We start from the raw sequence: 14,906 nt of genomic DNA, 5'->3' as shown, positions 1-14,906 counted from the left end.
AGAAGACTCAGGTCAGACTTGCCCCCGGCACTGCCCTCAACTTCACGTCCCGTGCTATCCCAAGCTACGGCAACTCTTGGCCCAACGTCACCGGCCCCTACAACGCACATTTCTACGTCTTTAGCTCAGACGTCTGCGGATAATGATTCGGTGGCTGTACCTGTGGAGCCTGAAAACCTAAAACATGAGCTGCCAAAACGCTCGCCATCTACGGGACGCTGGACACTGAGAGCCCCGTCAGCTCCAGAAGCGCCGGATAGCTCTGCATCGGTTCGGTCACCGGAGCCGGCGACGTTCAAGTCGGTAGCACGACAGCCTATCTCGGCTGTGTCAGATATCACGGTGTCCTCCATTCCAGGATGCTCCGTGTTTCCGTCACCTAACAATCGACGTCTCGACGACGAACCAACCGTGCCGATACAAACCAAATCCCTGCCCCTTAAGTTGCGTCCTCGGATATCGCAGCACTCATCTGCGTCACTCCTAGCAACTTCTAGGGACGCCGAAGGCTTAGCAGCGACACATTCACCCCAACACCCGAGAACGTGAGTTTATAATTTTATATCATAACCATCTTATGTAGTTATAGACTGAAACGTTCTGCTATGGTGCACCAGAATACTGGGCAGTTTATCGTCTGCGCCAGGAAGCAGCAGAGGCGGCGTTGTTGCCGCAGTGACGACGCACGTAGGGGGCGCGAGCACGCGCTGGGGAGTAGAATTTCTCCATGCGCACGCGTTTATGCTTGAGTAGTCAATTCTCAGCCATTTTTTCGCCCAGTATTTTTTTGCGCAGAATGCGTTTTATCTGCAGATTTCCATGGATTTCTGTAACGTTTGACTGTAGCAACCAACTGTAACAACAGCTTGTAAAGAAAAAAAATATATATATATATATATTGGAACGTTTTGCGCCCATAGGAAACTATTAAAAAAGCCTTCAGCCCCAAAGATGGATTTGAACTTCCACCTGGAATTTGTGAGCCTATACTCTGTCGCACTAAAGCACAAAGCACCCAAAGCTACAGGGGAGAGAGTGTGCCCCAACCTGTTCAGGAGGATAGGAAGAAGAAACGGGTGAGAAGGGCTGGCATTTTCCCTTTTCTCTCAACCTTTCTATTAAACTGGTGGATATACACTCTCTCCCCTGTAGCTTTCGCTGTACCGCACTGTTTTCGTGAGACGGAGTATAGTGCTTTGCCCACTGGGTACGGACGACGCAAGCGCGAGCATATTTGCGCGGCGCGTGAATGAGCTCACGTGGTTCGCGGCCTTTCAAGTCGTGTAGCGCCACCTCACGGCGTGTATCGGAAATGAAAGCGGATCTTTTCTAGGCGGTGCCGCGCCTTTCTCTACTTCCCTGGAAGGCCTATTGCACATTATGTGCTTACCAGTCTTTTTCAGCTTGATTCAAATTGCATAAATGTTATGTATTTTGAAGTGGGTGCAATCTGATGTTACTCAGGACGAGAGCGTAGCTTCGGCTAATGCTTAGACGCCATTTCACCGCATAAGTCGGGCACTCAGTGCGCCAGCGCGTCACGAGCTGGATCACTTAGGGCAATAAAGGATGTCTTCACCATGAGACAGACATGCGCGCACCCTAAGGGACGCCCTCAAGTGTGCAAGCAGATCCGCTTGGATAGGTATAGTGACCCGCAAGCTAAGTGACGATGTTCTGTGTTTTTCTTGTTTAGATTAAATTTTAGTGGAGGTTTTAAAGTGATATGTAAATAACGCAAGCAAGGACGAAGAAACGGCGGGACAATTAAAGGAGGGAATATGCGTCTTGCACCTGGCTGCAAAAGCGAAGATACTGAGCCCGCAAGGAAACACGCAGTCCCTTTTTGTGGTACCTCTTGAGCCTGATCGTCGTGAGGCGTAGTCGTCGTAATGTCAGCAAAGGCGACAGGGTGATTGCCCGAGACAGCGTTGTTCGAGAACGCCGGTTTGAGCCCCACTGCAATCAGCGCGCATTTCAAACGACGACGTGCGTCGAAGTCGGATAGATTCCTCGAGAGCAACCACTGCTGATCAAGGCAGTCGTTTCTTTATAGGGAGTATTCATTGGCGGCCATAGCTGTGTGCGCGAATGCTGAGCGCGTGCTGATGGTGAGCTTCCACAGTTCTTTTTCAACGTGCATTCCGCACCCTCAAGATTGCCGGTCTTAGCAGCCTATTGATGCGAGCTCGTTCTGAGTATGCGCTCTAAACAGTACCCACAAATATGGCGTCCAGTGAATACTCCCTATAAGGAGCATTCACTGGGCGCCATATTTGTGGGTGCTGTTTAGAGCGCATGCTCAGAACGAGACCACATTAATAGGCTGCTAAGACCAACAATCTTGAGGGTGGGGAATGCACCTTACAAAAGAACTGTGGAAGCTCGCCATTAGCACGCGCTCAGCAGTAGCGCACACAGCTATGACCGCCAGTGAATACTTCCTTTAGGCCTATTGCTAAATTACCCAACCATCAAAGAGAATGCAAAGGTCGGTGTTCCACGCGCCGGATGTGCTGTCCTCAGCAGTAGTAAAACGTTTCTAAAGCAAAAGCCTAAAACAAGTGGCACCATGCATGCGCGTTCGTCAACACTTTATTTTGGTAATTTACTTCGAATCTTTTATGCGGGGAGGGCGTGCGCGTGTGGCGCGTGGAACTCCAATCTTTGCATTCCCCTTGATGCTTGGGTGATTTCGCAATATGCGTATAGGAGGTATTCACTGGACGCCATATTTGAGGGCGATGTTTAGAGCGCATGCCCAGAACGAGCTCACATCAATAGCCTGCTAAGACCGGCAACCTTAATGGTGCTAAATGCACGCTCCAAAAGGACTGCGGAAGCTCGCCGTCAGCACGCGCTCAGCAGCAGCGCACACGGATATGGCCGCCAGTGAATACCCTCTATAGACGCTTTACACACGCGCCAGATTGAGCCGCCATAGCCGCCCTTCTCTTGTCTTACTGAGATGCCGAGCCACTGAAGCGGCCGTTGACGGGTCTTCACAAGGGCCTATGCTGGGCACAAGAACACAGTAGCATCTAAAATGGCAATAACCTGTCCTGCTGTGGTAATGATGAAGTGAAGCGAACGGATTAAGAGAGAACAAAAACTGAAGGTCAGTTATGGCGGCGCTCATGCACAGCTGCTGTAAAGCGTCTATAGGAAGTATTCACTGGCGGCCATACCTGTGTGCGCGACTGCTGAGCACGTGCTGAGGGCGAGCTTCCACAGTTCTTTTGTAACGTACATTCCGCACCCTCAAGATTGCCGGTCTTACACTCTAAGAAAAAAGGGAGGAGAAAGGTAGCAAAAGCGACTGTTCCTCCTTGTTGCGGACAAGTTGCCCAGAGAAGGGAGGAACGGCAGTTCAGATGAAAGGAGGAGGGCGAGTTCCTCCTTGTTCAGTTGGCGCAGGGGTAGAACATCGCGCTACTGACCAAGTGGTCAACGGTTCGATCCCCAGAAAAGTGGTTTTTTTTTTGTTTTTTTTTTTTTTGTAAAGTTTTTTTTTAATTTTTGTTTACCAAAACACACATAAACAAGCCCAATCATATGGAAGGAAAATTGAAGTCCTTATTATTCTCCGAGACGTTTTCCTCCTCCAGGCAGACCGGAGAAAGCTTTCGCCCTCCCGACCCATCTTCTTTCGGTTTCGTTTTTCGAGCACATCGCGCACGTTGTTTAATAAATTAATGTTGAGTTGATTGAGCTTCAGCGGCAGCGAAGGCCGCCTGTAATTCCGTTTTCCAGTCCAAACGTGCAGAACATTTCGGTTGCATTGACGTTTTTACCACTAATTTTATCAAACGAGCTAACGAAGCCGCTAGAAACAGCGAAGTTCTGGAGCAGTGCCAGCAGCACTACATACACTGGGTAAGACGGCCGTCTCCAATTTGCGGGACACACGCGGAACTACAGCAGCGAAACCACGAGGAACTGTGTCGACGTTTTCGACGTTATGGAAATCGCGAGAACTGCGTCCAAGGAAGGCAGGTTTTCCTGCCGGCTGCCTGGGTGCCTTCCGTGCTGAGTTCGGTTCCGTTGTCCCGTGCCGAGTGCCAACCGGCGTTCAACGTGGTTCTGTATTTCTGCGTGTCAGCGACATCGTGATGGCAGTGTTGTGGCTTGTGAACAGAAGACTGGAATTATCGCCGATGTGACCGTGTGTTCGCGTATCAGTGGTGTAACAACAAGATGAGATGACGTAAACTGTCGGGCATTGATGCCGCTGGTCGGGCCGTTATCGGAGGGGCCGGGGTGTCGCAGGATGACATTCCGCTTTACATTAAAGAGTTTAAAACCACTTGAGGGATTAGGTGCAGTCGATCGACGTGTGGATAGTCATGTTGGAACGCTGGTCTGAACGGTAAGCTCCTATCGTGCAGTGGCCAATGTGACTGTCGGTCCCCGAGAGCGATTGCGCTCTGGGGAAAAGACAACACTACGAAAGTATGACGGAAAGTACACATATTTATAATGGAAGTTTAGCATAAAAAAAAGACAGGCAAAATCGAAAAAAACAAACAAAAAAACGCTATCCTTTATTTTACTGTTTAAATATATTACGGTTCCTGTAGAAACTGCCCTCTCAGTGGCGCGCTGGGATGAGCGCTAGAAGTTTTCAAGCTCGCAACGGCGCAGCTCCGTACACTTAACAGTTGTCGCAAGTCGCGGCTTTGACTGCATTCAAGTTGGTCGAAAAGCGATTTCTGTGCCCGTGAAGCATCACTTCCAGCTGAGTGGATATCCGCTCTACAGAGATTAATTCAAGACGGCAGTTGCAGCTTTGCGCGAACAGCACAAATAGAAAAACGAACACTACAGTATAAATACTGGCTACGAAGGGCCATGCGGGAAAACAAACTCATGGCTTGGAACCACATTGGAGCGGCTCGATTTATGGGCTTTCAAATAATTATGGCAAGATCGAGCGTCTTCTTTTTAATAAGAGATTCATCCCCTGAGCCATTAAAAATAGCCTCAGATGTATGACATTGCTGGAAAAAAATGAACATGTTCGGAATATTTTTTTTTGCTTAGGGAGTCACCGAAAAATTCCGTACGTTCAAAACGACCACTATAAAAGACGGAAACGCAGGGCTCGGTAGTAGTGATCGGGGTAGTGTGCTGTTGTATTGATGTTTGTATGTGCGATGCCTGTGTATGCGTTCAATATATGTTGACCTGATGTTTGTAGTGTGCGCAACGTGTCTACATGTGTTAGAGATTCTGAAGAAAAGGAAACGCAATTGTGGCGTAAGAAAACAAAATATTCTTTTGTAAAACATGAATTGGGCGGTACCTAGCGCCACCTAGCCTAGCTACGTGCGATTACTCTGCTTGACCCTGCCATCTGGTGGCGAGCGATTTAACATCCTTTTACGCTACGCGGCTACGCCATAATTTCGTGTTACCGTGCTGAGATAAGCCAAGAGGTTGCTTCGGATTTGTTTTTTTTTTTTTGGAGCGGCTTTTGCTTTTGCGGGCGAATGATTTTCACTCCTCCGTGATGTGCGGTTGACGCAACGGCGTAACGGTTGACGAAGGAATTGTGGCTCGAGGAATAGCAAAGGTAGGACATAAAGTGCGCGAACTGAGTGCCGGTTGTCTCCGTTGAACATCGCAGTGCTGACGATGAGAAGACTGAGTGACTGCATGCTTTCGAAACGTAAGTTTCTTTACCTGCAGGGGTAAAGAAACTTCGGAAATGAATACAGTTCGCGGAAAGCTCGTGTTACGTTTTTATTTCCTGCTCCTCTCGCTTCGTGCAATAGACTTAGTGTTCTCGTTAAGCCTTACCGAGCTCGATTTGCTCGATTCGTGGCCGCCATAATGAGATGCAGTCGACGGAGGAACTTTTCCTCCCCTGCTTAAGGGACGAAAGTTTCTCCCTTTCTGAAGGAACATATGTGTCAAGAGCGTTCCTCCCTTTAGGGAGGACTATACTGACCCTTTTTTCTAAGAGTGTAGCAGCCTAATAATGTGGGCTCGTTTTGAGCAAGCGCTCTAGACAGCACCCACAAATATGACGCCCAGTGAATACTTCTTATTGGCGAAGTGCGCGACCCAAAGCGTCGCTGTCATTTGCCTTCTACGATTGGTCAAACGCTCACTATGACGTCTTTACTTGGTCGAGTTATGCTCAACGTTATTAGATTAGCTCAGTTACTGAACTGCTCATAGACGCCGCATGCACGAACAGTACCCCCCCCCTCACTCACCACGACTCGCCAAGCGTCGCTCGACGCGCCGCCAGACGGCTGCTTTGGTAACTGAATCAGGATACGTACGATTCAACGTACTAGAAACGTAAAAAACAACGAAAAAAAACTCTTGGTACTAACTTTTATTGGAGTTTAGTACAAAATGAGCGGCGCGTGATGTTTTCTAAAATCTTTAGTTTGGAAGGTTTTGCGGTACAATTAATATTGTTTTAATACAACCATGCCTCAGTGGGGATTTCAGGCGGCGCGTCCGTTGGGGAGACGGGGGTGGCCAACGTTATTAGAACCAACTCAGCTCTGGAACTCCGCTCCGGAGGGTGGTCGCTTTGCGTGGCGCCTGTTAGAGGGCGCGCGCTCCGCATTAATACTCGGTATCACCATCATTGACGGCGCGCTTGTGGCCGTTGCCATAGAGGTCGTACATGGCCGTTGCATCTGGCCCACTGATCTCTATTTTAGTAGGCTGGATGGCGGATCGGGAGCCCGTCGGTGTCGCCACCGGCGGCCATTGCTTGACACCAGGCAATACACGCATGTCTATGGGAGAAACGCACAAAAGTAAGAATATTGAAGCATGTACGCTGTGCTCGGAGGCGAGTATTTTATGGTGCGCTGCGATCTTTATGTCGGGTATTTGGAGATCGAATTGGTATTTGTCAAACGTTCAATCGCCGAATAAAAAAATCAAACGTACCGGAGCACCTACGGCTGAGCTGGCGAGCTTGCTCTCGTAGTGGGGTAAACAAAGGAACTTGTCGTCAATGAGACCGTCCTCGAGGAAGACCAGACGTTCATGAATGACAAAGAAGTTCCATCTCGACAACGGCTTTCCGACGGTGAGCGAATTCCGCGTAGCAAAGCCTTCGAGCTTGTCGTCTGCTAAACCCAACTCAACAAAACCGCCACCGACTCCGCGGTAACTCTAGGTAACTCGCATCATTGAGCTGCGCTACAGCGGAGTCACTCTCGACCACAAAATATTTATTTATAAGAATTGCAAGGGCTGTCAGTTTTAATGTTTGTGCGCAAGCTATTTGACTGGCTTATCGAAAAGCATCCAAAAAGTTTCAGTGCCGACAACAGCTTAGAAACCGGGGAAAACGTCACTTTTTCTCGTTCTTCCCATAGAGTCCTATGCATTGACTGGTGTCAATCAATGGCCGCCGGTGGCGACACTCGGCCCCAGCTGCCGAGGCCGCGGTCCGCGATCCAGCCTACTACAATAGAGATCAGTGATCTGGCCTACTCACTTACTGATGTCCGTGGCGCTTTTTCTGACAGTATCACATGACTTTCAAATTGTTTCTGCTGCAGTTGGTAGTCATCGGCACATCTACTATTACAGTATGTACAAACTTGCCCTGATTGTAGCCACCGGATTGTGGCGCCGACGAATTTGGGTTGTTCAAAACGCTTCGCACTGTCAGCACAGCTAAGGCAGCAGCATTTAAAAATAATGCAAAGCGTATGCCAAAAAGGTCGTAGTGCTCTCCATGTTCAAATTGTAATTTTTATTGGCAAAAGGGCAAAAATTAACCAAGAACCATGCTGAACCTCGAGAGGAGTCGGGACTCGCAAGCAGCCGCGGAGCAGTAGCAGACGAAAACGCGTGGAATAATGCGCCGGCAGCACCACCTAGCTGCAAAACAATCGGACACGGTTTCGGACTCCCTCCAATGTACAGCGTCTATGGGAAGTTCTATAACTGAGTTGATTTAGTAACGGTGGGGGGTGGCTTCCCTGTACCTCTTTCCACTGTATTTGTTTCAGCTGCAAAATGGCCGATTGAAGCCAAAATGGTTGTTACGTGCAGTTCCGCGAGTGGCCGCTGCAGGATTAATGGTGGCGTTGTGATCGCCTTTATGCGCTTTAGCTGGGCTCTTTGGAACGCATAGTTATGAAACGAAAATATAGATGGCGCTTCGAGCGACGCTTGGCGGATTGAAGTGAGTGAGGGGGGCTGCCCCCCTCGGCGGGAGTTCCACAACTGAGGTAATCTAATAACGTTGGTTATGCTCTCATTGAAGGAAATAAGAGCCAAGTGAGAATCTAAACTTTGACGGTGTTTATTTAGGAACGCGGTGCCGTACTTTAGGGGCAAATTTCATTTGCACGTAAAACTGCAATTGCAATGTGATCCGTTTAAACATTAATAGAAAAGTTAATGCGAGATTATTCGTTGATTATACAATTTATTGCGACGGTCATCCCGAATCTCATGTCCACATATCTGTTGAAGGCAACGTTATTAAGCAATCGAGCAGGTTTTTAATTGACATGCTAAAATCCAAGACGAAAGCAAAAAAGGGGGGACAAACACAACGTCTCAAATGTTTTTGTCCTCCTTTTTGTCCTGTTTGTCTCCCCCACCCCCATTTTTTCTTTTTTTGTCTTAGATTTTGTTATGATTGTGGTTTTGTCTTAGGCTGTGTTATGCCGACCGCCTCTAAACGTAGCATTGGTGTAACTTTCAAGGCTTATTTGAAACACAAAATTAGCACAAAATTTAGAAAGGAACACGTTGCGGTTTTTGTTATTGTTTTAATTGCGATTTTTAATCGATGTGCACTGATAAATGTGTACAGTGCTGTGCTTTATTAGAAAGCATGGTGCCTTCAATTTCATGATTATGTTAACCGCAAAATTTGGAGCTCGTCAGGTGGTTTTTGGCCAACATTTGGTCGGCGCTTTCTCAGAAACTTTGTATACATAAGTAAATAAATTATGCCTTCTAGCTTGTCTAGTCTGAAAAACGCAAGCTTCACGCAAGCACGATTAAAATGTCTCGTTAGGTCAATGTAGAGTTAGTTTAGGCCTCCGCGGAAAGCCACCCGCGGAGGATCTCCGACCGGCCGGTGGCTGCCCGCTGTCCTTTTATTGAAGCGAGGCCCGCAGCCCGCTTCCAGCAAGCCCGCCGCTACTGGCGAAGAAGCCCGCCGAAAGAAACAGGGCCGCAACGTTTACGAAGGTACCGGAAGAAAAAACTATAAAAAAAACTGGCTATCGTAAGGCGTGTCCTCTCGTCATAATATTCATGGGACATTGTCATGGCCATACTTAGTGCCCTGTGCCTGTGTAACCCTGCAATGTATTTGTGTAACTATATATGTTAAAATTCCTTTACGTTCCCATGTATATTGTGCTTAGAGTTCTTTGTCGTATCCATTGCATAGTGTCTGTATCGGTTCTCAAATCCTCGCTTTTCTTCTGCGCTGTATGTACATACCCAAGTTCCCATGTGCGCTTTGAGTTATACCTGATTGGTTTTCTGGGTCCCAATTATTATGCCTGAATTATCTAAATATGGAATTTTAAAATAAAATATACATATTTATCCACCTTTTCTCTTATTAAATTTTACTCCTTTAACTCTGTATTTATATATTTAGCTGGGGTAATTCATTTCTTTTTCAACATTTATACTTATTCATTTACCGGCCCCCGAGACAGCGAAAGATCTCCGATCCTGCTCCTTCGTCAAACCGTTTAGAGGCCCCTGGTTTAGGTCATCAATAATATGGCAACAGTAGCAACATGGCATGTTGACATTCTGCGGTCATAGATGTACCGCTCCTTACTCTCGTCAGAGAAAAAAAGTAAGTGAAGTCCACTTTCACTTAGAAAGAAGGTAGAGATTTGCAGATGCAATAGCGATTTCACTGAGGGTGCCGTCTCCCTGCGCTCACTGGAGTAACTAATCTTCAGCTCTCGAGCTATCGTTCTCGCACGGTGGCAGATTTCTTGAAGATCCACCACCGAACACCCTTGACAAAATCTACTGCGTGTAAAAGATACAAATGCAGAAATGCCACCAGCAATCCAAAACAATTACACCTTTCCGACAAGCGCGATAGGCCTTCGGGCATGCTGTGAGGTCGTCTGCTCCCATCTTCAGCGGCGATCATGCGACACTCAGCGCCTCTTGCGCCAGCTGCCACGGTCACCGCTAGAAAAGCCCGCGCTCCGCCGGTACACGACACATTGCCCAGTGTTCTAGTACCCCATAGTTCCGCGGTGTCGGTTGTTTTTCGGCAGAGCGCGGTGGTTCAGAACATAGTGTTATTATAAAGTACGCTAGAGGTTCAGCTGGCGCTAGTGTGATGTTTCAAATTAAATCAGACGGCAAGCAGTATAAAGTAGACTTATAGCAATATATTTTTTTGAAAAAAGGCAAGTGAATTTTCATTCAGCGCTTGATTATAATAATAATAATAACTGTTTATTTCCATTACACCTAATGGTGGAGCCAAGAAAAAAAGCTGCGCTACGCGGCTTGACGAGTTCTTGGCCCCAGTACATTCTGCAGAAGCGTCAGAAATATCAATATACAAAAAAATCGTGCATAATCACAATGAATACGAAAAAAAATTATTACAGCCAATATCCCGAAACTCTCTTTTGTAATAAATAGCTTGGAGCATTTCTCCAGAATGTAGATACAAATATTCGTGTTATTTTTTTTATATTTTAAACACCCGGCTAAAGAGAAAAAAAAAAACGCATTATACATGTATTTATGTACACTGTCCGACACCCTTAGTGCCAACACCGAATCGATGCTTTTGTGCAAGGGGGTTTAGGTGCCCAAGCGTCGAAAGGCATCTCAAATATTAAGAGAGATGTTACCTACGTACTAACACTGACTCAGTACATACCTGTTCACGTAGACGATCAAAATAACGTGAAAGCCAAACAATTTGTGCAATTTGCAACTAAAAGGTTTTGTTTTATTCCCCATGCCCATGTATAGGTGCAAAAGCAATTTTTTTTTGTAGCGTACGAAACATATGTTCGTGGTCAAAAACTTTGAAAATGGTGGAAAGCCAGAAAATTCCTTTTTGCCAACTAATAAAAAACGCCTTTCATAGTCCGCGTACTTTTATTGTTTTACGCTTTTTTACCCGCTCCTTTATGGCATAATCTCGCAGATTATTACTATTAGCGGGATGTTGGCGCTGTTTAAACATTCTTAAATGTGTTTTTTTTTTTTTTTAGCTATTATTCTAGTTTATGTTGGTCGTTACTCTTGACGCGCTAGCTTTGAAACATAGCATTGGGCTCGAAAAGCTGGGAAGTGAAACATCGCTTACTGATAAAACAAATACGGTGCCTAAAGCAATTGCAATTTCATAATGTTAATAAAGTAACCTAGGCCACGACCAAGGTAACAAAGGTGATTCCTGTTATTCTCCGATAAAAAGGCAAAATGCACGGGCATATTCCCTTAGGAACGCACGGGGATACCGTGAAAGTGGACAGGTTGCGTCCTCTATCCGACATTATAACAACTCTAAGCTTCAGACTAGAGTCTAGCCAAGGCTCTGTAACAATGGTCACGTGACTTTGGAACGCGATTTATACGATGAAATACAAAGGGAAAGGAGGAGACGAGATCGCGAGGGGACGTCGAACGCCAAGCTCTGCTTGGAATGATCAGTGGGTTGGTCAGCTAACGGCCAAACACCGGACGCCGGCGTTTGGCAGTCGAACGCGTACGAAGACTGTATAGAGACAAAGGCGGTTAGCTCTCTGTCTAGCCATTAATCATTCCAATCAGATTTCGGCGTTCTGACGTCTCCGAGTTGTCTCATAACGTTTCTTGCTGGAACGCCCGAAGCTTGGAAAAACTAAAAGGGGCGATCCATCAATTTTTAAGCTTTAAATAAGTACCACTTGAAATTATTCCTTGACTTTCATGACCTCTAAGACAAGCGCTAGTTTGTTCTTCAGATCTCCACGCAAAAAAAAAAGTCACGCAAAAAAAAATCGGACAGAAATTATAAGCTATTTTACTTTGTGAAGGTGGACGACCAGCGAAGCTGTGAAGCACGTGACACAGATCCGCCCCGAGGAGCCGGAGAAAACTAGACACGCGCGACGGGACCGCCAGCCCCGTAGAGCGGAAGGAAAGGAAACTAAGCACGCAAGCGGGGGCTTGGAACGACGACAAAGAGAGGGCGGCGTGAGCGTAAACACATGGCCCACGCGGGTCGCACAGTGGCAAATCTTTGAGAAACCTTTATTTTCGCTGTAAAAAAAACGGGCAGGTTCTGCGTCCTCAACTCGCAGCCAGAAAAAGTAGCCCGGCAATCCGTGTCACTTTGAAGGATTTTTAGATCGACGTAAGAGGGCGTAATTTCTGAAAGGGTCTATAGCAAGTAGATGTCACGTGAAAACAGCCTCACGCTTCATTTCATTTTATGAAACAACAATAACTAGATAACCTAAAGAACGCGCATTCGTGTGTGTTTTTTTTTTTTCGTGAACTATATAGGGTGTGTAACCAGCGACTAAAATACTTTTTTTTAAAGTTAACTTAATAAAAAGGCTTGGGTCTTTCAAGAAAAGTTTATTTATCGCGGCAGACGTAAGGATACGAATAAAAAGAGAGAATTAGCAACTTAGGTAACAGAAATTTGACAATGATATTTTTCTTAAGAAATCGCCTTATCGTGCACATTTCATACACTGCAAAATTTTAAAGCGGCTGCACTATCTATAGATATCCATTGCCAACGAAAAACCCAAATCTACTTTGTGTCATTTTAAGTAATCGACGAAACTGACTACAAGGCCGTCTTGCTTGGTTTAGATTTCTTCTCGGGACACTGTTTTATGATAGTAGTTATACAAAGGGAGCCCGAAAATGGCATATGATGATGAGACCACATGACCACCGCATGTGCGAGCTGACTGTCCCGCTTTGTTATATCTAGGTCAGAGTGAAAGAACAGCTTTTAAATGTAGACTAGGCGTGAACAATAACGGATAAAAATAATTCTGATGCAATTGCATTTTAGATCACTTCACAAAGCGCGTCGAACTCGAAGAAATTATCATGATTAAACAACTAGGAAAGTCCAGTGGATTAAGGCGTTCTCGGTGAGGAGTAAGGAAAACAAGCTAGCTTTTTGTGATACTAACCACGCATGAGCTATCTTTGTGCATTCGCTATAAAGGGTACCGCTTAGAAGCACAATCTAAGAAAAATCCCGGAAAGCAAAAAAAAACAAAAAAAAACGTGATGTGCTTTAGAGTTGCTTGAAAATAATTAAGAACCTTCGAAGAACCCCCATGTAAGCTGGGTACGCTTTCGGTCGATATTCACGCGAGAGCACCAATACTAGCGTGTGTGCTATTCAAATCTGAAATCTAGTCTGCCTCGCGATCACCTGAGACATAATCATACATTTATACAGTAAACGACAATTAAACTAACTTCTTCCGCCCCCTCCCCCCCCCCCCCCCCCCCCTCCGCGAAAAAAAAAAAGCGTGCCTCATTGGCTTTAGCTGAAACCAACTAGAATAGTCGAGGCCTGCTAGCATCCTCTTTGACCCGCATGGAACGTCATCTCAGTCTGATGGGATGCCGAGCGACCTTCGACGCGCTGACTGGACACGATGCCTGGCCGAACATTGATCCAGAACTCGTGTACAACCCGCGTCTTCGCTCGAACTCAAAATGTCAAAATTCTAGTGCACATGCTTTGACTGTTCTTGCTGGCGTAGTTACAGCGCCGACCCTCTCCCTTTTAAAAATTTGTTTTTTTCGGCTGCGCATTTTGTTTCACGCAAAAAGGACAGAAAGCCACGCATTGCCAACATAAAAAAATATATATGTATACATATATATTTTTCTTATGTTGGCAATGCTCGGCTTTCTGTTCTTTTTGTGCAACCAGACTCTGCTGCGTCGCGCGTGCAACCAGACTCTGCTGCGTCGCGCGATGACAGCGCTGCAGAGGTTGGTTGCACTATCTCTCCGCGGGGCGCGGTGCTGCCGGGGCCGAGATGCGCTCCGATAACAAACCGAAACTTAAAAACCCGTTGAATTTGTCCGGTTTTTCAGAAATCGGTAAAATGCTTCGCGTGCCTTCTATCGTTCTGCAATTTGTTGATTTAGTGGTTTTCGATGATGCTGAGCAATTTTCTAATTTAAACCATGCCCTTAAACACAGTATTAAAAAGTTAATTAGGTAAAAATAATTAACAAGTTAAGTATGCCGGACTTTAATCATTTTCTTAAATGGGCCCCGGCCCAGGACCAAAACGCAACAAGCCTTTTTCGTTGCGATAAGTAGTTTTTGCAGGAGCGATTCGGCCTGCGTTCTCTGAAACACCCTGTATATATATATTGTAACAACGAAGAAGAAAGGAAAGAAGAAGAGGTGCTCCGGACAGGGATCGAGGACGAGAACGTTGGAGAACCCAGGAAATAAACCGTGACAATTTGGTGGCAGCGGTGGGATGCCGACCGAAACCTGACAAGGTCCTTTGCCGGTACAAGGGACGCCTTCCGGTGAGCCACCCTCCCAGGCCCAGCAGCCAGAGGAAACCTCTTCACAATCGGTGGCCGCACCAACCGACATTCCGACGACAGCGGTGACATTGGAGACGCTGCAAAGGCTGTTGGAACTGCAGACTCAAAGAATCATGGCCGCAACGCAGCAATCTTCGGACCTTTTAACCGCAAGTAATACCGACATCTGCCGTCAAGTAGCTGCTCTGGAGACGCTTCAGCAAACAGCCCAACCAACTGTCTTCGCAGTTGAGCAGACTCCTTTCACGAGCCGCCCGACTACGTCTTCTGGTCAACCCCGTTTCAAGTTAAAGCCATTTAATGGCGAAACACCCTTGGATCTATACCTACAGCAGGTTGACATCATTTCCGATGCAAAC

The sequence above is a fragment of the Ixodes scapularis genome, unplaced genomic scaffold (assembly GCF_016920785.2).
Source record: "Ixodes scapularis isolate PalLabHiFi unplaced genomic scaffold, ASM1692078v2 PGA_scaffold2__306_contigs__length_199485367, whole genome shotgun sequence".
In the NCBI taxonomy this organism is placed as follows: domain Eukaryota; kingdom Metazoa; phylum Arthropoda; class Arachnida; order Ixodida; family Ixodidae; genus Ixodes; species Ixodes scapularis.
Note: the sequence above shows the minus strand (reverse complement) of the source record.